Here is a 23314-nt window from a genome sequence, read left to right on the forward strand (position 1 = left end):
TGAAGAAATGAAACCCAACCAAATCTTCAATGTGAAAGACTAAGCACAATGTTCCTTACTGGAATGCTAAGGCAAACATAATAAAAAATGGTGTCATTTGAAAAAACTCATTAGTGCACTGGAAATCCCCAAGGCAAATTTCAGGGAATCAGACAAAGGCTGCTGGGAAATGTATGATTCAAAGTAAAGAGATCCACCATTTTCTCATTGAAGGCCAATTCTTTAATGCCATGACATAATCTCCAAGCCATACCCTAGTCTGACACTTTTCAAGAGCCAGCAGATGTTAACAGGCCACTCTCTTGGGCCTCAGTGATGCGTAAGGAATCTCCAACCCTTGGTCTGAGCCTTTAAAGAATCTTCGTGCTTGATCCATGACTGCTCCCAGTGTGTGACTCTACTGTACGTTCTCTTTTATAGAATCTGAAGAGTTGGAATAAACATTAGGGATCATCTGGACCCATCCATCTGTAATATCATTTCAGATACTTCCTCCCTCTGACGTCTTTCTAAACTCAGCAGCCAAGCTAATTACTCTGGGTTCTGAGCTCCCATGCACCTTGCACAGGGTGTTGGTTACAGCTTTTCCCAGAGTGCATTATAATTATTAGTTTGCATGTCCCCTGGGTTCTGAGGGCCAACACTGTGTCTTACTCAGGCTTGCATTCCACTCTAGCTCTCAGCAGAGTTCCTGGCAAATAGTCGCTGCTCAACCGATGTTTGTGAAATGAATAAAGAAAGGCCCACTTTCTATGGGCAATAAAGCTAGGGATGCACAGAGAAATGAGCTGCCTTAGGTAAGATAAAGATCTTTATCACTACTTAAATTCTTCTGCAGTTAAATATGAAAGGCATTGAATTAACAGTGAAGCACATTCTTTTCACTTTCTGTATTTACCATCTCTGACTAGATATATAGAGGTCAGATGCTTCCAGCTTGTCCTTGCATGTTGCCGGATTGTCCCATTTAATGTGGTTTACTTTGGTTAATGATAGAAAGCTGTACTGCCCTGCTCTTTGCCCCCAAAGGGACAGAAATTTCTTGCTCAAACCTCTTGTTTGTCCTGCTCTTTGTATGACAGGAAAAGCCAGTGGACTGGGAAATAGGAGATCATTTCTTGAGGGTTTTTTTTTTTCCCCTTTCTATTTCTTTCTTAGTATCTCTTATTTTCCAAACAACTCAAGGAGTCCACCTGACTATAGACTTTATAGGTTTCGTGAAGAAACATATTTCAACCTGAAGTCCTGAGTTGTCTCTTGCAAAAACTGAGGGAAGTTCTCAATTTGCTGTTGGCATTTCCGGTTAGTGTCAGTGTGGTGGACAGCCGTGGGTTAGGGGTTTTCAGCTTTGTGTAACTTATACACAGAAAGAGATTTACTCTCAATTTTCTTCCTGACTTTGCCCACCTGTATTAAGGTGTTATGAAAAGGGGAATGAGCACTGAAACTGCCAGAAGTTATTTTCAAGATATTTAATAACATTTTTAGCACAGGCAGGGCCAGTCAGAGACATCCAACTCTGGGAGCTGGGGGGACCAGGGAGTCAGAGCATGGAAGGAGAGCTATGGGGGAGGACAGGAGCTGAGTCAACAGCTGGACACCAACTAATGTAAAACTGGTTCAAAATTTGTACAACTGGGGGACCACGTGATGTGTCCTAGTGGGATATCTGCTGCAAGAGTAAGAAAGAACTCCACCATCTACTCTCTGACAGTGGTTCCCAAACTGTCCACATAATACAATCCCTGAGGATCTTTTAAAAATGCTAATGTCTTGGTTGCAATCTCTGTGATGGGACCCAGTGTCTTTGAAGTTCCCTAGGTGATTCCAAGTACACGCAAGTTGAGAACCCTGCTTTATGACATTCAGTAAGTTATTTTGTCCTTTGGGCATCAGCTTCTTTGTTGGTGAAAAGTGGGCAACCATACCCAGTTCATCAGCTTTTGGGGAATAGCAAATTAGTGTCTTCAGGGCCTGACATGAAAGAGGTGATCACTACTTATTTTCCTTCTGGAATTCTTTATTTTCTTTTGTCACTTGTTCTGAAACGTCACTATTTGGATAAACACTCAGCCACTATTGGAAATGGAAATATCACTGGGAAGGTTTGGGGCCATCAGTCATCTCTGTGTTAGTGTGGGTTATTATTTAAGATGCTGTCTCCTCAAAACCAGCCAAAGTGAGGTGAACTAAGCAGTGGGAATTTTAATTGCAGGAATTAGATGAGCCTGAGAAGCTCATGATGTCACTGTAGCTGCCTCAGCTTCTTGTTGAGAACGTAACGTGAAAGTCATGGCTGCCTCCTTCTTCTTTAAAGCCCATTGGAAAGTAAGCATTTTTGAAGGATGGCCTGAAGGATGTTCCCTCCATCCATTCTTCTGGGTTAGGCATTCTCCATTTGGGCTCCGGGCTCCACAAACCCTAACCAGTCTGTGACTGGGACCTGGGGTCTGGGAACTGGAATCCTAGGCAGGATTTTGTGTGTTTGTGTCAAGTCTCCATTTCCTCCCTGGGAGACATTTCAGCTTTCTTCAGGTTCACAAAGGGAATCTCAATACCCCATTTGCCCCCAAATTTAAGAATTATTACTTTCACATCACCCTGGATAAAGCTGGCCCTCTGTCTGAGCATGCCCTCAATAAGTGGGCCTCTGTGGAATTGTTCTGCTGCATTGCTCTTTGGCAGGATCCGTCAACTTACACTGAAGAGCAATTGAAGAAATAACCTTTGAAACCCTTCACTTGTGATAAGGGGTAGTTGTTTTACTCTTATGGATACTTTCTTCTTGTCTTTGCCTTCCACAAAGCTTGTTTCAGCTGATTTGGATTTTGGCAAATATATCTAAAAATGTCTTAGATATAGAGGATCTTTTGAACTTCAAATTATTAATCACAAATCATATATTTTACAAGCTATTCTTTTTTTCATCATTTCCATATTAACTCATGAAGAATCTTTAATTTTAATTATATTATTTTATAGTTTATAAAAACTTTAGCATGTATTACTGCATTTCTTCTGGTGTGATTTTACTCTCACCAAAGCCCTGGGTGTTAATTAATATCATTTCTACTTTAAAGCTAAAGAATGTGAAATGTGAAAGGACTTGGTTAGGATCACACAGTTAGTGCAGCCAGAGGTTTTTGATAACTGATTCCCAGCTCATTATTCTCTTTAACATGACATATCATCATTTATGGGTAAAAAAGAAAGACATGAAAAAAAACAACAAGTAATTAATTAAAAAAAATTTTTTCGAACAGCCTTGACATTTACTTTTTAAATGAAGATTTATTTTGCTGTGGTACACCATCATTTTTGTACCATGTGTGAATAAATGAACTTTGGCATTAATGAATTCTATTAGAAATTTGTGAGACTTTTGATGCACTGCCAATTAGCCTACAGGGTGAAAGGCCCAAATAATATCCAGACAGTTCCAATCTGCTTTATTTTTCTTTGGGGCGGATTTAAGATTGTTTGAACCAAACTCCCCTTTTCCTTTCTTTTTTCTTATTTTTGAAAATAGAAGTTGTGACTAATACAGTATGACCATTGACCACTGGGAGTCTTTTATGTGACACTGCAACATTTGAGATAATTAATCTAGAGAGAAAGCCATTCCCTTTAGGGGAAATGCGAAGATATCTATCTTCATATCTGAAAGGCAAACTAAAAAGAGCAGGAATATTTGCCCTGAAAGTAAGAGGATCATAGGATTTTAGAATTGCAAGATCCTAATAAATTGGTAGGAACTGTTGCAAGCTGGAAGGGACATTCCTGATTACCTAGTCCAAACTGCTGATCTAATAGTGCGTGCAGGTGAGGTCGTGCGAAGGGAGATGCTTTCTCCAAGCTTGCACAGCCGGTTACTGGCCGCAGAGCGAGGCTTAGCACGAGAGCCACCTAACTCCCTGGCACCTTCCCATGGGACCAGTGGGCCTCCAGCTTCCTTCAAGCGTGAAGAACCCTTTTGAAAGTCAGAACCATTTCACAGACACTTATGTAACTCTTGTTTGGTAACGACTGGTTGAGAAAAGATATAATGAGAAAAGCAACTGCGAATTCATTAATAGTTTGAAATTATTTTATATGTTGCCGTCTCCATAACCAGGAGAAAAGAGCCAGGAATGTCCAGATGGAGGTAGGGTTGCTGTTCACGCTTACACCTGATGATGCATTCTCACCAGTGTGGCTGTAGTCTGCTGGTCTGGAATTTTCCCTACCCACTAGAGAGATACTTCCATTGAGGGACATGATAAAAATGCTATGGAACTAGGACTGACACTGGTGATTTTAAAAATGCTGGGTCTGTAGGGCTTTGGCAAAAGAGCTTGATGTTGGTTATCTAGGGAAGGTGCAGAGAACTATAGGGCACAGGGAACTATAAAAGTTAGCAGAAAACTGTGACTATATCATATAGGCAGGTGAATCAACTACCCAGCCATTTCCACACCTTTTTCTTGCTCATCTTATTTGGAGCAAGGTAATCTGCCATGGCCCAGTTGAAGAATCACATTTGGTTTAAGCTAGTTATGACATTCCTCTCTCTCTTTGCTAGATATTTTATTACACACCTCCAATGTAGCTTGGAGTGGTTGTTTGACAAAGTTCTGGCCAAGAAGATGGAAGAAGAAACCTGCTGGAAGCTCCTGGGAAAGCTTTGGCTTTACTGGTGAAAAGCCCAGATGCAGCCAGTGTCAATTCCTCTCTAGTATTCCTACCTTAAACATGGCCAGGAGCCCCCAGTGGCATCTTGTGATCATGAGGCGAAGGGTGAGAGTGAAATGGAGATGAAACCCAGAGACTTGACATTATAGCTAAACCAACACCAGAAATTGCTTTCTACTTCTTGCCTTGAGAGAAAACTGAATCCCTGTTTATTTAAGCCACTGTTAGCGGGACTTTCTATTATTTGCAGCCAAAAGTTTTCCTGATAGCAAAAGTTAGTCACTCTGCTGGGCAAGAAATGAAGCGATCTGGAAGAGGGGAAGAAGGGAACTATACATATTAGTTACAGCCTTAGGACCAGTTGTAGGACTAAGGGCATAGTTACAACCTCTTTTTCAGCATCAACTCCTGCCTCTCCTGGTTCTATTTCTCTGGAGAACCCTGACTGCTACATCATAAGAGTCTATCTCCTTCATCACGCCACAGCATTGCTACCAAAGAGCCCTTCCCTCTGAATTTGTTTCTTAAAATCAAAAGACCCTCGGACAAGAAACTCAGTAATGTCTGGTAACTTTGTGAAATGGTGGTTCATGGTAGTGGGAAATATACTCACTCAGTCTATAGTAAACGCTTCGTGCATGTATGGACTCTCAGTTTCCAGCAATTGGGAAGCACAGGTTGACCTCCTCTGCAGCAGGGGTAGGATTTCATTAGCTGCCTTGGCCCTGCACAGCAGAAGAGTATAAAATGGGTGCAGTGTCCAGGAAGCAGCCCTGTTCTTCCAGGCTTATCTAGTGAAACTTGCTTGACCTTGTACTGACTTGTTAAGAAAACGAGCAGCCCAACCCACAGTAGAGCAGGCAGGGGACTCTATTGTTTATTATGTAGGGTCCCCAAAGACACTCCTGTTCAGAATTCTCCCGTATACTCCTGCTGCCCGTGGGAGACGCTTCTGCCACTGGAGACACGCCCCCGGCCCCTCCTGTCTAAACCTCAAACTCCTCCCTTCACTGTCCTCTGTCTTGGTCTGTAATTACCTGTGCGGCCCAGATCAGTCCATTATTGCACGTGGTTTATCCTCTGATTTTTATTCATGCACAAAATGCAGGACAAAATGATCACTGATGGCAGGCTGAGGGAAGGGCATGGGGTGCTACCCTGGGTGGGGATGGGCACCAGGCACCAAGCATTCGGGTAGAGGGGTAGAGGTAGACGGGGTGGGGGGAGCAGGAGCCATCAGAAAAGGAGGGCTCAGAAAGAAAGATTCCACCTATTTGAGTTCCCTCTTTTGGCTTTCAAGAGGCCAGAGCACAATCTAATGTTCAATTACAATAACCACATTGATGATAATGATTGGCATTTGGCTTTTTTTCCTCATAGCTCTTATTATTATTATTTTTAAAGTATTGTTTTATTAGTCATTTTGAGAAACAAATGCTTTTAAAAACTTGCTGATTGTAGGGGATATAAGACAGCTCAGAATAGTGGAAAAGAGTCCAGGTTTTGGTGTTGGATTCATTTGTATTTGAATCCAGACTCTGCCACTGGCTGTGTGACATCGAACAAGTTACCTAACCTCTCTGAACTCCTGTTTCTTCACCTGTAATATTGTGATAACAATAGTACCGGCCCTGCAGGAACTTTATTGTGATTTATAGAGAATATATGTAGAATGCTTCACATGGTGTCTAAAAAATCTGCCACAGCACCTAGCACTCTATTATAATAGCCACGGTGAAGTGAGTTCCTCAGATGCTCCAGGTAATGCACTAAGTACATTAGCTAATTGATACAAAACCAGGTCTTCTTGGCCTCCATTCCCTCACCAATCTCCCTTTACCCAGAGGCCTGTCTAAGAAATCTGTGGGGCTTAAAAACCACTGCTGTGAGGGAAGTAGAATAAAAGCCTAACTTCTCTCCATAGGAACTGATGACCTGTCTGAGGCCTCACCTACGTTTTACAGAGGCAGCCACTGGTGCCCTGGGGTGTCTAGTAGACAGAGCGGAGGGCTGGTGGGGAAGCAAGGTCACTTCTCAGGGGAGTCCCACATAAAGTGGATGAGGTTGAGTTATAAATCAGGACCCATGGCTGGTCAGGGGTCCTCAGCAAACTCAGCGTGTTCTTCTGGCACCTTTCTAGCTGCACATGGAGTGACTTCTGAGGGTTGGGGGTCCTGTGAGTGAACGGAGCAAAGGCATGAAGCCCTGTGAACACATGGCAGAAAGAACTGAGGGGGACACCCCATCTCACCCTGTGCGGAAATATCTGGTTACCCCCTGGGAGGGATGCAGTGCAGTTAGGAGGGCTCAGGCCAGATGCGCTGAATGGAAGGACTAAGTTGATAATACAAACCAGGGGCTAGAACAAGCCATGGATAGAAAGCTGTTGCTATGTTGGTCCAGAGAGGTCAGGGGCTTGATTGCCAAGGAACATCTGTGTGGGAATTTTGTATGCAGGTCCAAGAAAGCCAAATTCCTTAAAAGCAGCTTCTTTCTGTCCAGATGGCTTCAGCAGCCTTGACAGAAGGGTGTGTGTGTGTGTGTGTGTGTGTGTGTGTGTGTGTGTGTGTGTAGGTGGGTGGCATTCTCAATCTGGTCCTCCCATTCTTTTTTTAGGACTTTGGCCTGTAGTGACTCTTCCCCAGTTAAACTTTACATCTTGCTTTTCTTAAGCACTTAACCAAGAAGGAGAGAGCATGGCTTTCAGCGAGGGCCCTCTGTGTTGGAGACCATTCAGGATCACTCAGAGGGTCGCAGCCTGTGGTGACTCTCACTCTCAAGTATCCATGCATATGGAGTGACGGATACATGACATTCATACATAATCCCCATGCTTCAATTAAACCAGAGCTGCCCTCCTCCCAGCCCTGACCTGCCGAGACACAGAGCTGATCCAGAAGAGGTTTGGCTTATTCCGTGACCGCTCAGAAACCTGAGTCTGAAACGATAGCACTAAAACAGACTCTTATTTTACACAAGAAGGAACCAAGGCTCAGTTTTAGGGAGGTGAGTTGTCCGAGGACATCCAGATGGTGACTGGTGAAATGACATCTCTTTTTCTTGCCCAATGCCCATTTTTCTGAGACGTTGAGACCTGGTAACATGTTCTAACATGTGAACAAAGGGAGGGAGGGAGCTATCCAGGATGGGTAACCCACAGTAACCCACAGAGGGGTGGATCTAATCAAGAGGGTTCACCAGAACTGCCTGGGGAGGCTTGCCAAACAGATAAAGACCTTGGGGCCCCGCCCCAGACCCATTAAATTAGAATCTCTTTTTGGGAGGTGCCAGGTGTATTTTGAAAACCCTCCCTGAATGCTTCTGATGGGCTGCTCAGGTTAAGAACCATGGTGCTAGAGAAATAATCTTCCCTGAACAGTCCCATATGGGCTATATTTCTCCGGCAGTTAGTTTTTCACTGATTGCTTATCTTCTAAGAAAGGTAGCCTAACAGTGAGGCTAAGAGTGTATGCTCTGGAACCCAGCTGCCTCCCACTTCCATTATGTTCTTTGGGCAAATTGCTTAACCACTTTGCTCTTCAGTTTCCTCATCTGTAAAATGGAATAAAAAAATAATACCTACCTCCAAGAGTGGTTGTGAAAATTGGGTTAATATATGCAATATGCTCAGTGTTTGGCAAATGACAATAAGCTGTACCCTGATGAACATAAGCTATTATTATTAGTAGTAATTTGACATGCTAGTTTCAAATGTAGGTGAGAATCGCCATTTCTGGGAGCCTCTGGGACGGGTAGGCAGGCATGCTATTTATCTCCAACAGAAGTCCACTGGTTATCCTATTTGGAATTCTTTTTAGCTAGAAGAGGAAGTCACAGTCATGCAAATTGGTTCAGGTTCACAGGTGCAGAGTGATCTGGAAATTAGCCTGTGCTAAAAATAAACCAGCTTGATCATTTCTGTTTTCAGCAATAGAGTGGATTAGATAGCCAGGACAATTTTCCCATTCAAAACAGCTGAAATACTAGATAAAGTATATTTTACAGTCTTTCAAACTGCACCTCTGAGCTAACATGGAAGTAAGAAATGTTCTCAGCTCCCAAACAAGCTGGAGTGATAGCATTTGTTTACCCTGGGAGGTAAACAAATACCAAAGCTTGCTTTCACCCTGGCCATTTTTGCCAAATACTGGAGCTTTGGGTTAGTGCCTTGGAAGGTGTATGGTCATGGGAGACAGGAGTGTAAGCCCAGGGCTTGACCAAAGTGGGGTACCTCATAGAAGATATTTAAATAAAGCTGGGATCCCAAAAGACTACACATGTGTTATGGCAAAGAGAAATGAGAAAAGTTGTCTGTCTCAATTCAGACAATCACGTTTGGCCTGGCACACAATGAACTCTCACTTGCATTTGTAGTTCAAATTCATACCACATGTGTGGTTCTAAATGTCTAAGTCTGAAAATGTAAAGTCTTCTCAGTTTGGAAATAGCTCACGTGGCCAGCGGAATAAATGCAAATGTATTCTAGAGGAATCCTGCTGCAACACAGTCTTCTCGAAGTTTCCACAGGTAAATGTACAACGAAAATGAGCAGCTTATGGAGTAGTAAAAAAAAATAAATAAAAAAAATCACTAAACACAAAATAACAAGGCATTATGATATCAGCAAGAGTTCCAGATACTGGATTGGACACCGAAAGTAAAATAACTATGTAAAATAAGTTTAGAGATATAAGAGGGAAGTTTGAAAATTTGAGCAGACAGCAAGTAGACTTGAAAAAATACCAACCAAATATAACTTCTAAAAATGAGAAATACAATCATTGAAATTAAAACCTCAATAAAGTGGAGTTGGGTATAGTTAGAGAAAAATAATGAAGATAGATGCAATGGCATTATCATGGACATAAATTTGAGAAGTAAGTTAAAAATATGAAAAAAAAAGAAAGGGCAAAGTGAGAAGTTTCAGTCATATGGGGAGGTGATTTTATTTTAACAGATAATGGCTGAAAATTTTTCAGAACTTTAATTGACACTAATTTTCAACACATTTGAAGGAGGATGAATTAGGTGAAACATGCTAGATTAGGTTAGGTTAGAGTAATGGCAGAATAAAGAAAAAGAGATTATATTAAATGCAGCCAGAGATGAAAGGTGGACTTTCTACAAAAGAATGCTAATTAGGATTACTGCTGACTTCTCATCAACAATCACAGAAGCCAGAGGGCAGAGGAATCTTCAGTGTGCTGAGAGAAAATAATTGTTAAGAAAAATTTTACATCCAGTGACACAATTAAAAAAAATAAAATGAGGGCAAAGTAAAGATATTTCAAATAAAAGTAGTAAACAAACAAAACAGATGATATATCACCAGGTGGTCCCCACTAAATAAAATTCTACACGATGTACTTTAGGCAGGAGAAAAATGGTCCAACAGGGAAGATCTGAAATACAAAAAGGAAATGTGAACAAATGCGCTGTTACAAATATATGGATAAATATGAATAAACTTTAAATCTAAATAAATTTTAACTCTGTAATATGATAATAATGTCAAATTTTCAGAGGAAAAAAAAGCACATTAAAAGTAAAATACCAGAAAACATAAGCATTGGATTAGGTGGGGTGGATTATTGGAACTGAAAAAAAATTGAGGACTTTACATTTTTTAGGGGAACGTTAAAGATATTAATTTTAAGATTATTAAAAATGCATCTTAAAAATTTTAGCACAACTACAAAAAGAAAAGACATGGAGAATATAACTTTCAAACAAATAGAACCCAACATAGGTGGGGGGAAATAATGAAATACAAACAAAAAAAACCCCTCCCTTAATCTATAAGAAGTGAGGTGTGGGAGAACAGAAAAAGTGATACAAATATAAAACACATGGTAGGATAGAAGAAATAAATGGAACTATATTAGTAATTACTACAAATATAACAGGACTAAACTCTTCAGGTAAAAAAACAAAAATCAATAGCCTGGATAAAGAAATATAACCTAGCATATGCTGTTTACAAGAGACACATTCCAAACATAAGTTTGTAGAAATATTGAAAGTTAAAGGGGAAGAGATAGAACAGGCAAATGCTAATCAAAAGAAAGCTGGAAAAATATATCAGAATAACAACAGAGTTTAAGGCAGACAGCTTTATGAATGATAAAGAGGTCATCACATAATGGTACAATGCTTAATTTCCCTCAAATATGTAACAATTTTAAATTTATAAGATTATATATATGTAGATATATATATAGATATATATATCTTCTCAAAATACATAAAACAAACAAATGACAGTACTACAAGGGAAAATAGGCAAATTCATTATGCTAGTGAGAGATTTTAACACAATTCTCTCAGTAATTCATAGATTAAGCAGATGAAAATCAGTAATGTTGTAAATTTAAAGACCACATTGATATAGAAAACATTGCACTGCGTCTTGGAGATTACTGCTTCTTTTTAAGCATAAATGGAATTTTTTTATGAACAATTTTCAAATGTAATTAAGTTAGAAATCAATAATAAAAAATATGAGAAAAAAGCTTACATTTGAAGATGAAAAAACTCATAGATCAAAGAAAATAGAATGAAAAATTTAAAATACATAGAAATAAATATGATGAAAATACTAATAATTTCAATTATTATATTTTTCATTTTTAAAACTTCTGGAATGCAGCTAAAGCAAACTAAGAATAGAAGAGATTTGTTAATCTGAAAAAAGACCTCTTAAAAAACCTACAACAAGCATCATTATTAATCGTCAAAAATTTAAGTTCTAGGTATAAGATAGAGATGCCTGCTTCCAATATTCCTACTCCACAATGTATTGGAGGTCATGGTGCCAGTAGTGAAACAAGAAAAAGAAATGAAAAGTAAAGGAGTTAGAAAGGAAAAAACAAAACTATCATGAATTGCAGATGTAGAAATTCCAAAATAATCTCTATATGAATTACTAGAGTTAATGAGAGTTTAGTAAGATGTCTGCATATAAAACTAATATAAAAAATCAATTCTATTTCTATATACCAGAGGCAATTAGTTAAAAAAATGTAATTTTACAAGGTACCATTTGAATTAGCAGTAAAAAATATGAAGTGCTTAGTAATAAATTTATAAAAGATGTAAGTCTTTATAGGTAAAGCTCTAAAACTTAACTGAAAGACTTTAAATTAATTCTAAAACCATTCAGACGTTCACCATGTTTACCATATTTTTATGTGGGAAGATACTATAAAGATGTAAATTTTTCCTTTTCACTAAATTTAGTGAAATTCCAGTAGAAGTTTTTTTCTTTAATAGAACATGACATGCAGATTCTTCAATTTATACATAAGATCAAAAAGCCAAGTATAGTCAAAACAATCCTGATGAAGCAGCAGAAGGTGGTAGAACTGACCCTACTATGGATCAAAACTTCTTATATGTAAATTATTGCAAATTCGACTATGTTCAATTTAAGAACTTTTTTTAATCAGAAGATACCTGTAAGAGAGTGAACAATGATACAAAATAGAGAGAGACAGAGATTTGCAATATATAACCAACCACAAAGGATTTTCAGAATATGTAACATTTTTTATGAAGCAATAAGGACAAAACAAATGACTCAGTGGAATGAATAGTGGGCCAAAAACATGAACAAGCATTTTACAGAAAAGGAATACACACATAACTCATAGTCATATGAAAAGATGCCCAATCTCATTATTAACCGGGGAATTGCATATTAAAACTACAAATTAGCAAAAACAACAACCACAAAGCTAACAATTTATAGTATTGGTAAGGGTGCATAAGGAACCCTTATTACCTGTTACTGAGACTATAAATGTACAACCACTTGAAAAACAAGGTAGCATCACCCAGTATTAGCTTGCAAATCTGAACATGCCTGCACTCAGTGACTTGCAACTCCACTCCTACCTGAAGAAGATCTTATACACATGTTCCAGGAGAAACATGCAAGAGCAGTCATAGCTGTGATGTTCTAGATGGTTCCACACAGGAAACCCAAATGCCCATCAACAATAGAATGAATACATAACTTGTGGTATATTCAATTCTGGATATGAAGAAATATGGTACAGCAGTGAAAATGAATGAACTAAACACAGCTGCCCTCAATAACATGAAGAAATCTTAAAAACATAAAGTTGAGCATAAGAAACAAGTCACAGATGAACTCCTAACAGTATTGCTGCATTGATATAAATGTCAAAAGCAAAATTAATCCATATGTTTTTAAAGGCACATTCACCCGCTCTAGGGGAAGATGGAGAAAGTGGTCTGGATGAGGCCCAGGGGAATTTCAGGGTATGGTTAGGTTCTATGTCTATTCTTGAATGGTGACAGCTCCAGGGTTCATGCTGTTATTAGTTTCTAAACCATACATAAGCTTTTCATACCCTTCTCTCTGTGTTATATATTTCACAATTAAAACAGAACAAAACAAAACAAAAAAGCCATTGAACAAATTAAAGTAAGACTGTCAGCTGAAAACAAAATTGTGGGGAAATCTCACGGGGAACCCCAGGCTGAACAGCCCACATTGTGTCTCCCACGAGGCAGTGCCACCTCAAGGGGTCTATTTTGTAGGCAAGTCCACTCTGATACACCCTGCCTCTGGCCTGATCCTCCTCACCCTGGCAAGGAAAAGAAAGGGGCCTTTTCTCTCTCTGTCTCCCTTTGTGTTAATGAGATTGCAAGTCTGGGTCAACTACTTTGTCCAAGGTCACAGAGCTACTGCAAGTTCCCGGTCCACCGTTCATTTCACCTATTATTATGCAGTGTTTTATTTTATCCTTCCCGGGAGGGCGTTGGAGAAGAGAATATTAAAAGGCTACAGTAATTAGCCTCACATTGTAACACCCTTGACTCCAGGCTAGCTCCTTTAACAGAGAAGGGAAGTTTAATTCTGTCCTTCTCGGATGGGACTGAGATTCTGGCTGGTCAGCAGGAGAGGGTTTCCTGAAGATGTTCCAGTGGGTCTGGGGTCGATTTGGGTCACTGTTGCTCCCTGGGGTCTTTGAGCAGCTGGACCCCATGGAGGGCAAAGCATTAGGTCTCATCTGTGCAGGGAGTAGGTCATGTGGGCAACTGGACAGATTTCCAGGGTTGCGGAATTGCTCATTCTGTCCTGAAAGGTTTACCTGTTTCTTGATGTCAAACTCTGACCTGCAGAGCGGAGCTGCAGGGGAGCAGGTGACAGTTGCAGGTGAGCAGCTGTACATCTGAGGGCTCCTTCCACAACCCAGAGACAGTATCCTCCTGTCTCTGCAGCTATTGTAGGGAAACCATCTTGCAACTCTTTCTAAAAAACAGTCCCTGTCTGTTCAAACATGTATAAAGCAGTGAGAGGTATAAAATATAACCCCATCTGGGCCTTGGACCTTGCTGCGGGTCACCGGAGGCTTAATGGCAAGGCTTCAGGACTGTAAATCCCTTGTTGCCTGCAGGGAGTGAGGATGTAGGATTGCTTTTTTAAACTGCTGTTCAGGTGACCCACGTCCAGGCAAAGACTGTGCTCTTCTTTGGTTGATTATTAAGATCCTCGGTTGAGAACTTGACAGTGATTCAAAGATCGGGAAGATAGGAAAAGAAAGTTGTACCATACCCACATTGTAGCCCAACAAAAGCTTGCAGAACCTTGCTCCAGCCCTGTTGGATTCTTGACCTCTGGCACCTGGCTAAGAGCTGCTATCCTGGACATGCCCTCAGTGCAGGCACGGCCCTGGGGAGACTGTACCTCCCCCAGCACTTGCCTTGCAAAGCCAATCGCCCTTCGCCTGTGAATGTTACTCTTTCCTTCCTGCTATTAGCCAAGGAAGGTGTCATTACAGCCCTAATAATGAGTTAACCAACTTTAAAGGAGCAGATGGCCTTTGCAGGGAAACTACACCTGTTTAACCTCAAAGATAAAGGGAAAACTGTACACTTAAAAATGGCTAAGGGAGTAAATTTTATGTGATGGGTATTTTACCATGATAAAAAGAATTGAAAAAACAGTGGCAAATGTTCTATGATTGTCCTCACATAAAAATGGCTGATGCACAGAATTTAATAAATGCAACTATTGTTAGTAAATGAAAATCATATGACTTGGAAATGCTTTAAAATTCCCCTGGAGATTTTCTTGTGTATGTTTGAAAAGACTAATTTGGGGGTCAGGGAAGCACCAAAGGTTTTGATCCAGACAGACCTGCCTCTGTTCCAACCCTGCCTCTGCCACCGTAGGTCTCCTCCTGGCTCCTTCCTCTGTCAGGCGGGGCTAGCAACCTTATCTCACAGGGCTTTTCTGGGATTAAATGAGATCAAGTATAGGGAGCATGTCTGGCAGTAGTAAACACACGCATATGATTTCCTAGTTGCTGTTCATAATTATAGAAATGTCTGGGTTGGGCTTGGCTATTCTCTGACCTCGACAGGCATCCTGTGGAATGCGGACTGCAGCCAATGAATCTAAACATTTTACAATGGGTGATGGTCAGTTTGCCTAGGCTACAGTCCCTACTTACCCAATCAAACACTAATCTAGATGTGGTTGTGAAGGTTATTCTGTAGCTGTGATTAAAGCCCATAATCAGTTTACTTTAATAAGGAAGACTATCCTAGATAAGCTGGGGGAGGAGTGGTGTCCATACAGTCAGTTGAAAGGACTTACAGTAGAGCTGGGGCTTCTCAGAAGTAGAAGAGATTCTGCCTGTGGATAGCAGCTCCTGCCAGGGAGTTTCCAGCCTGCCCTTCCCGGCGGCCTGCCCTATGGATTTCAGACGTGCCTAGTTATGGGTTTGATGGGGACCCCCCAAAGATGTTACTGAGACATTTTTTGGAAATAAGATCTTTGCAGATAGTCAAGGTAAGATGAGGTCATTATGGTAGGCCCTAATGCAATATGGCAATGTCCTTATAGAGGGCGTTTGGACACAGAGAAAGACACACATAGAGGGAAGATTATGTGTAGCCTCAGGGAGAAGCCAGCTACCTACGAGCAAAGGGACACTTGTACGTATTTATCTCCACGTCCTACTATGACTGTTTCTCTGGTAGAACCCAGACTGAAGCACTACACTAGAAAGGGTACCACTTCTGGACGGTACCCTGGATTTGATTCTGGAACAGAAAGATGACATTAGTGGGAAAACTAGTGAAACCCAAATAAAACCTGGGGTTTAGTTAATAGTAATGTACCAATGTTTGTGTCTTAGTTTTGCCAAATGTGCCATGAATATATAAGATGTTGACACTGGGGGAAGCTGTCTGATGAGAACCTTATGTATTATTTTCGCAACTTTTCTATAAATTGAACATTACTCAAAAACAAAATGTTTATTTTAAAAAGGCAGTCTGAATCTAACACTTATCAGCTGTGTGACCTCAGGAACGTTATTTAATCTTTCAGTGCCTCAATCTTGTCTCTCTGTAAAGTACAACCTGCCCACGGGTTGTTGTAAGGATTAAATGAGAGAATAGTACACACAAATGGCTTAGAACAGTGCCTGGCACAAGGTAAGTGCTTAATAAATGTTGGCTCTAATTATAATATTTTTGTTCTCTTTTATACACAACTTGTTTTCCATGGCTACTTGCTCAGTGTGTGGTAATCCACCTTATAGACCGGGGTTCTTCTAAGTGAGGTGTAGCTGGGGTTGTACAAGACTCCCCATTGGAGGGTAAGAAGACAAAGTAGAACTTGTATTTATATGCTGTATCTATTTCATCCTTTTATGTTTTCTATTTTTGTATGTGTTCTGTGATACATATCTTAATCCAGGATATCAGAATGTAATTTATAGATCCATATATAAGGGGGAGGGGTGCACACTACCTTTTTCACTTATAGAGTTAAATGATCAAAAAGGCATGGGGACCAGTGCTATGCTCCTGAGGCAGGGCACACTCTTGCATCCGTGTGACCTTCTTTGGGCTCAAAGACACAGCCACTTAGGCAAACTAATTTTGCAGTAAGCCCTAATGCTGAAGCCATTTAAATCTGCATGAAAACACAATTTTAGTCCAGAAAGCTGAAAATGTTGTGGTTGATTCAATGTATATTTACTACCCAGTGTTCCTTCAGCCTGGATTATTTCAATTTGTTCTATTACTGGACAAAAATCTCCCCACTTATATTTGAGAATCTAAATTTTCCCTCTGGCTTCCACCAGACCTTATTTATTCTTCACAATAGCCTCTTCAAGTTATTTCAGGCATACGGAGTTTATGAGTCTCAAGCTTTTTGGATCGAGATGGTGATACTTGTAGCAAGATAAAATGGTATTTTTTGAAGAACAACATAACTGACATTCATTTTAAGTTTTGCATATATTCATTTGTTCACAATTATTCATGGAAACACTCATTCAGTTAAAAAAAAAAAAAAGCCTAAGGTCTTAGAGACAGTAAGACTTAGACTCAAACACTGCTGGTTTTCAGAACCTAGGGGCAAATCCTGCCGTTAACCAGTGGTGTGTTCTTGGAAATTTTCTGGTTTTTTTTTTTGGTTTTGTTTTGTTTTTAACTTCTTTACATCCATTTCCTTATTGGAAAGACAGAATGTTTACCTGTGGGGCTGTGTAAGGAATGACAACATTTATGTGAAGCACTTGGCATACTGTCTGGAGCATGGTAAGTGCTTAACAAAGAGATTGTTTTCCTGTTGTCGTTATTTTACTGCTATTGTGCCAACTCCTAGGATAGACCTAGGGAAACAAAGATGGCTAAGGTATGGTCCTTGCCTCTAAGGAAAACACACACACACACACACACACACACACACACCTAAAAATATCACTGACATTTTGATGCACTTGGTAAAAAATAAAATAGCAAATGTGAGCTTACAATGAAAAGCAACCCTCTCCTGGCTTACCTCTCCCAAGCTTTAGTCCCATTCTTCTAAGGCAACCTTATTAGCTGTTTCTCTTTTACATTCTTTTGTGGCTTATTCCATAATTCAAAATAATAAGGTTATGTCACTGTTTCCTAATTTCATCAGCTTTAGAACATTCTATTGACTCCTTGTATGATAGTAGTAAGATGAGGATTTAGATCACACGGCCCTGTACTTCCCTTACCTCTTGTTTTCCTAATGTTTGGTAGTTATAGTATTTTTTAAAAATTTCTCAATTGCTGATATTTTAAACTTTAAATACTATGCTTAAACCTCTGCTTCTTGTTCTATCACATTTAGTTAGTATTTTACTCCTCTCTATGAAAGGTAAGTTTATCACTCTTTCTCTTTCATCTCTTACCTCCTGTGTGAAGTAGCCCAATTCTCTAAAATGCAATTTGATGAAGAACAAATTTGCTGAATTTGCCAACTTTAGGATTTGGGCATTTCATATTGATGTGATTGCTTTGGATTCCTCCTCAGCCATTTCATTGTTATGGAGGATGCAAGCCAACCTTTGAGTTAATCTAGAGCCCTTTTTTCAGCTGCACCTTTGCTTTTATGTTGTCAACATTCTTAAGATTTGCATTCAGTTCAACAATTATAGTAAAGGCTTCCCTGCTTTCTCTATGACTGATTAAATACTAAAAACGTTATAACCCCCCCAAATACATTTGTGTTATTATAATCAGTTAATTATTGCTCATGACAAGGAGGGACAATATGCTAGGATTACATGTCTCTCTCTAAGGGTCCAATATCAGGAGCTATGGGCTACCTGAAAAGGAGGAGGCACAGTAATACCAAGGTTGCATGCTTTTTCTTTTCTTTCACTCGGTCATATTAACATCATGTCACACTTTGCTTTGTATTTGGATTAGTACCTTCTTGTATAGCCTTTGGCCTTCCTGACATTTCTCATCTTTTTCTTTTTCCCTTTCTCCCTTCTTCTTTTCCTTTCCGACAAAAAGAAGAACATGCTTTACCACAGCCTCAAATTTAGTAAGCCTTTCAAACACAGAAACTCTGGCAGAGTCTCTGTCTCTCTCCTGGCCTTATGTGCTCCTACCCAAGTTTGGACATGTTGCTGTCTTTGATATAGCTGTTCTTTTGAGATTTTTCTATACAAACATCCTAGGTGGGATCCACTGTTTCCTGGATCCTGTCTTCCTTCTGGGTTGTTCTTATTCATTTTTGATGGAGTACATTCCTAAGTAACTTCTTAGTAAGTCAGGAGTAGTTTTCTGAGGCATTGTTTGTCTGAAAATGTCTTTATTTGAGTCAATCTCATTTGAATGATGCTTGGCTGGGTATAAAATTCTATCTCCATACATCATTTTCTTCCAGTTTTTTCTGACACCCACTATTGCTTATGAGAAGTCAGTGTGTTTCTTAACTTGTGTAGGTAGTTATTCTTCCCCCACCCAACACCATGGAAGTTTTTACTATTGCCTTATTTGTGATATCATGTGTCTTGTTGTGGATGTTTCTGAATTGTATTGTGTTGGGTAAAGTCATTCTCTGATGACTTGTAACTTTCATTCTGGGGAAAATTTTTCCATTATTTTAATAAGTCCCTTCTTTTCATTTTCTTCACTTTTCTGTAACATCTATTAATTGGATCACAGCCTCCTAGAATGATAGAGATACGATTTCTATGTCTTATCTTTTCTGTCATATTTCTTATCTACTTGTGTTTTAGTTTTCCATTATAAAAGACTTACTTATACTTTAACTCTGCTATTAAGTTTTTAACTTATCTTTTAAAAATTTCAAACCTTCGTGCTTTTTGACTCTTCTTAAAGAATAACGTATGTATATAATAACATCAGACAAAACCCTAAGTTTATATATATATATTAGTTATATTATATGTAGCTAATATATATTATATATAAAGTTCATATATATTTTATGCAATATATTTTCATATTTCCCTTTAGATACCAGATGGTTTTATATTATATTATTGTTAGCTTTCTTGCTTGCTTGTGATTTGATACTTTTTATTCCTTGAATTATCTCTATTTCCTCAAATCAAGTTTTCTTTTAATTTTACATTCTTTTTTTTGTTGTTGTTGTTGTTGTTGTTTTCATGCTGTTGGTTTTCTTGGTTTTCCTGTGAATTCTTCAAGCTTTCTGATGTGCTTCCAATACAATCCCTTTCTGCTTGAGTTCATGAGTGAACTTTAGTTCTGGGCAAGGAAGGACTCTGCTTATTGTTCTCTCAAATTTATCCCACCTCATGAGGTGCTTATGATGAGAGGGAGAACTGAGTGGTTTGAAAGTAACTGAAAGCCTGCTCTCACAGTTATTTCTAATGCTAGCATATAAAACCTTACAAGTTCAGACTAGATAGAAGAAAGCCTAGCCTAAATCACTCAGAGATGTTTTAAAATATTATTTTCAATTTTTATGAGGAACTTTACCTGAGCTAAGAAAATATTGCAGGTAAAGCCCACTGGAGATCAAACAGATAAGGAAATATTTTATTTAAATGGTACCCCTGACACACTTGAGCCCTCTTCTGTAGTGTTTCATGTGGGACAAATGTGAGTTCCACCACAGTCTTATAACATTTGCATTCATTACTGAATAGGCATACTTATTTAATATGGAGATAAAAACTTAAATTATACCCTAATCAGAATTAGATGTAGTGAAAATAAAAGTCATGAACTTTGTATTCCCAAAGAGAAAGCATGAGATGGTTCATTTTTATTTTTGTGTATATATGATATAGATGGCTTAATATTCAGTGGAGACTTATCAAATGATAATAATAACACTTTTATTAGATCATTGCCAGATTCAAATGGGAAATAATGTCATATAGATCCATTTTACTTTAAAACCAGCACAAAGATATACAGTATCAGTTTTCATTTTGGAATTGCTTTACCAGTGTCAATACTTCACATAAGTTCTTCAGACAAAAACAATTTGGTCTGAGAACACCTGCAAGTCTCTAGAACATTTACCCTAGTGCCTAACTCTAAGCTTATTATAAGTTCAGATGTTCTCACAGATTGTGACATATCTTCGTTATTATGAGCAAACAGTGTCTGTGTATTTAGGATCAACCTGAAATGGAAGCAAATGAGCTGTCCGAACATAAACTCAGCAGTTCTTGAGGTCAAGGACATACAGGGAGTCTCTGTCCAGTGCCTGTAGGATTTCAGTAGATTTCCCTCTACATTGGAGGAAGAGACTAAGGCTTGTAGGCAGTGAGTCCATGGCTGAAGGATTCATCTTTATCTTAGTTGACTACTGAGGTCTCTAATGACCACATCAAGTCACATGCCCAAAGTCCCACAGCCAGGGAGCAGCCTTGGGGGATTCAAACGTCTCCACCACACCCAAATGTGGAGATGCAGTACATTTGGATGTGGCCATGGGTCTGGGCAACTGAGGGAAGGGGTAATGCTAATAGGGCAATGGGACCCTATAGAGGTTTGAGGGAGATCTATAGCGCAATCTATTTTCATTTTGCCCGAAGCCAGACCATGTCTGGACTCCAGCTCATTGGTCAGGGTTGCAGAGCTGTACTTTCAGATGCTTTTCGGTGAATGATTAGACGAGGTGTATCGATGTTTTCCTAAACCACGTTGCCTCTCCAATCATTAACGTGGCCCTTTATCTTCTCTCTCGTCACCCAATCTTCTCTTCTTTGAAGTCAGTTGTGAAAGAGATAAAGTCCTAAAATCACATCTCAACCTTAGGTCTTTCCCACAACATGTCAGAGTGGATCTATTTGAAAGACACCCAACCTCTGGCCCTCTCTATATTTAGTCCCGCCTCCCCCCACCCATCTCTTACCCAGTCACTTCTCTGCGAAAACTCTTCATGGATCCCTGCTGACTCCAGAACAAGGTTTGGTTTCTTGCTCTGGATACCCCAAGATACCCCATTTGTCTTCCAGACATAGCTCTTGCACTCTCCACGGCCAGTCAAATGGAAAGCTCCTTGGTTCCCTCCACACAGTTTTTCTGCATTGAGGCTTTGCTCTTGCTGCCACCTTGGATGCCCCGGCTTGCCCATCTCTGCATATTTAAATTCTACTTGTTTTCAGGTCCACGTCAAAAGCCAGGAACTCCACCCAGCCTCTCTGGTCTGACAACTGTGGCTTTCCCTAACAATAACTAAGGCTCTTGTACACCCAAGCACCCTCTTAGAGCTTTACATGGGGACCTCATTTCATCCTTACAACCTGTGAGGAAGGGACTAGTCTCAGGTGACAAAACTGAGGCTGAAAAAGGTTAACTTGCCTAAGGATCTCAAGCTATGAGTGCTGGAAGCAGGATAGGAACCCAGGTGTGTCTCAACTCGTAGCTGGCTTTCCAACCTTCTGGGATGCTCCAAGGCCCTTAGTTTATGTAAGTGGGGTCTCTCCCACTGTAAAAGCTCTAATGTCTCAGTGAGAGGGAGAATGTCCAATTCACATTGGTTTTCCTGGATAAATGCAGAATGGACTGGGTGCTGGATAAAGTGTGAGGAAAAGGAGGGGTTTCTTCTCCATGGAGGGACAGTAGCACTTGTAACTGGGCCCCCCCTGTGGCCTACTGGGTGGTAGGTTTTTGTCCCTCCCTCCTTCTCAGATGCCCAGAGTGCTTCCTGTCCCTTGCCATTCCATCCTGTTCCCCCTACCCTCCTGCTTCCTTTGTCTGCCCAACTGCCCAAGGGGCAGAAAGTGGGTGCTCTGGGAGACCCCACAGCCCTCCTCCCACGTCTCTGCTTCCACCCAAGCTGGTTTGAACTCCTTCCCACCTTCATGCATCTTTCCTTTCCTGGGTTCTCCAGGACTGGAATATCCATCTTCCCTATTGTGGCACTGTGACTTTGTCATATCCTAATTGGAAATAAAGCCCTGCCTCGGTGCCTTAACTGAGTACAACCAGCTCCTCTGAATGCCACTTCTCAGATGCCTCCAGCACTCGAAATCAGTGCTGTGTCCAGACTCTGAATTATGGGCTGCCAGGTAATTGATCCATCCCTCCATTAACGCATATTTGTCACGGTCTTATTATGTGTGGGGTCCTGATGAGGTTGCAATGAACAAAGAGTAATTGTCCCTGTCTTTCTGGGCCCTTACGGTCGAGCATAATGTACTATAATTGGTTTCTGGGTGTCATCTTGTCTCCTCACCTAGACTGTTAATTCTTTGCTGGTAAGAACCTTATTTTCTGGCCTTTTGTGGCCTCCACACAGTTTAATACAATCCTGAGCACAACGTAGAAACAGAAGAAATGGATAATGTGTAGTGAATTATAAAACATTTACAGTTTAAGAAGCATTTTTCACATATACGATAACATTTTTAAATTGAATCATTAATCCCATGAGGTAGGCAGAGTAAAACTGAAGAATGTTGTTTCTGAGTAGTTTAATGATCTTATAGTTCCTAAAGTCCAAATTCAGTAAATATTGTTTATCATTTATTAAATGAGAATAGGGGAAACTGCCTTTCCCGTTTCTTTTTGTTCAGAGCAGGGATTTATATGCACTGAACCTTATGTGCATGTGTTTTGAAAAAAATAATACGGAAGGGCTAAGAATGAAAAAAAAAAAAAAAATCCTATTCCCACTCTTCCTTATCCCCTGTTCTACTTTCCAGAAACAATCAATTTTAACTTTCTGTTTTTGTTTCTTTTGCATGTGAGAAAAATGAAAATAATTGTGGGCAGAGGGCAGATGCTAGTGGATTGCAAATGTGATCACAGATTCCTCCTATCCTGTTATGTTCACCCCTTTGCAAAGTGACCTCATAGCTCCTTCCATCAAGAG

General features: G+C 39.9%; 1 long non-coding RNA gene across 1 annotated transcript in view; it reads left to right on the forward strand.

Annotated features, from left to right (window-relative positions):
* Positions 1-16047: 16047 nt before the first annotated feature.
* Positions 16048-23314, forward strand: part of LOC141570354 (uncharacterized) — a 44925-nt gene continuing 37658 nt past the window's right edge. The window contains exon 1 of the long non-coding RNA XR_012494353.1: positions 16048-16149. This is a non-coding gene — a long non-coding RNA (uncharacterized LOC141570354). The remainder of the gene's footprint in view (positions 16150-23314) is intronic.

The sequence above is a fragment of the Rhinolophus sinicus genome, linkage group LG03 (assembly GCF_036562045.2).
Source record: "Rhinolophus sinicus isolate RSC01 linkage group LG03, ASM3656204v1, whole genome shotgun sequence".
Taxonomy (NCBI): Eukaryota; Metazoa; Chordata; class Mammalia; order Chiroptera; family Rhinolophidae; genus Rhinolophus; species Rhinolophus sinicus.